This window comes from Propithecus coquereli, unplaced genomic scaffold (assembly GCF_000956105.1).
Source record: "Propithecus coquereli isolate 6110/MARCELLA unplaced genomic scaffold, Pcoq_1.0 Scaffold63, whole genome shotgun sequence".
Lineage (NCBI taxonomy): Eukaryota > Metazoa > Chordata > Mammalia > Primates > Indriidae > Propithecus > Propithecus coquereli.
In genome coordinates, this window is record NW_012152285.1 from 4,538,404 (window position 1) to 4,540,444 (window position 2,041).

The following is a 2,041-nucleotide window of genomic DNA, read 5'->3' on the forward strand; positions in this document are numbered from 1 at the left end:
AGGTCTCAGACCTCAGAAGTAGAGCTCGGCCTTCCCTGTGCATGGAGACTTTAGTCTACAGCCACCATTAGCTGAGGGCAAGTTAATTCTGCAAGGCTGGCTCTGCAGACAACCCAGTCTTTCCTGAGTGGCGCTGTCCTTGATTTCTTAGCACTTAAAGACACCGTGATATTCTGATATAGTTGATCAAAGGAACAGATTACATACTTTATTCAAGTAAAAATGACTGTTAGGATAATGGATAGTTGAGAAGTGAATGATATCCTCTGTATAGAATTGAAAGATACAGTAATAGACCAAGAGAATGTAAAATGAGAGTTTGATGAAAAAGCTATGGGTAATGAATGGCGCCTAGAGATAGAAAAACAACAGTGGAGAGCCAAGAACATTTAGCTTCTTCGGATTCCAGGGAGTGTAGAAAGAGAAGCTATGAGGGGGCAAAACCAATTAAGTCCCTTCTGAATAGCAAATTAGAAGAGAACTCGTTTTTCACTACAAAGGTATATTGTCTCCCCTAAGTGAGAGCGGCATTCTTGGCACTTTCATTTCCTTGCAAAGAGAGTGAAAACCTCAGGCTTGAGATAAAGTTTGAAAGGTTGTTTTCGAGGATGTAGTTTTCTTATTGTCAAATATTAACCAGATTTCCCAGGAGGGCCTTGCCATGGGGCTGGACTCTTGGAGGCTGCCAACCGGTGACCTGAGCTTGCTGGCAGAATGAGCCCCCAAGGATGTGTCTGAAAGAAGAACCAACAGAAACGTGGCCACATCGTTGAAGAATGGACTGGCCAAGAAGTAGCCCACACTAGCCAACGTGGAGGCCCCCACCAGTACACGCATGCGTACGGCCACCAGCGTTTTTGGATAAGCTTCCCTTAGAAGACCTCATTGACAGCAGGCAGTGCCGCTCCCTCTGGCAAATGTGCATCAGTTCCAGAGCCGGGTTTACCACTTCTTTACCTCCTAAGGCAAAGATAATTCCTTATTTCTTTACAGATTTGTGTTTCTGTGGAAAAATGAACCAGTTAAGCCTGAACTTTCTTTGATTTTTAACGCTCATTTGTTTGTACACAGTGTGTGGCACCAAGCAGGCACGTGTCAGGGCTGAACTGTATCCCCCTTCCCGAATTCATATATTGAGGTCCTTGACCCCCAGTACTTAAAAACATGACTATATTTGGAGACAGGGTCTTTAAAGAGGTAATTAAGTTAAAGTGAGGCCACTAGAGCAGACACTAATCCAATATGACTGGTGTCCTTATAATTAGAGATTAAGACAGGCACACACAGAAGGAAGACCGTGCAGAGAGACAGGGAAGACTGCCATCTGCCAGCCAGAGAGGGACCTCGGGAGAAACCAACCCTGCCAACACCTTGATCTCAGACTTCTAGCCTCTAGAACTGTGAGAAAATAAATTTCTGTTTTCTAAGCCACACCCAGTCTGTGATATTTTGTTATGGCAGCCCTAGCAAACTAATACAGTACTTGATAAATAGTTACTGAAGTTGTTTGTTTTCTTTTTTCTTACAGACTGAATCGGAAGTGGCTTTCTTTGTTGTCATGCAGGGCAGAAATCTTTCTTCTCTCTGTAGACCTTGTCAGTTGGAGAAGAGCAAAGCAGAATGTTTGTGGATTATTTTCTGCTACTGAAATTGTTCCAGGTTTCTTTTTAATAGGATTTTGCTTGTAGAAAATTGACATTTTATTTGAGGCCACATTTCCGAATTGGTTGTTTTGTTTTCTTCCAATTCACTCCATGTTACCACCACATCCCCTGTGCCGGAGACTCCATTATTGCAATGGTTTGACCTTAGACTGAGGTTTTTGTTGCAAAAACAGCAGAAGTGGTCCCAAATGTGGAAAGCAGATGTTTCTCTTCTGGCATATCTTGCAGAATTATCTGGCAAGAAAATGGCTTCTGTGAAGAGAATGCTTAAGAAATGTCATGTATTTGGCAAGGATTAAGAAAGAAAGGTAAACTTTCAATTTCTTCTTCTTCTTACAAGAATTTGGTTTGTTATTTATTGTGAAGACAACTAAGTT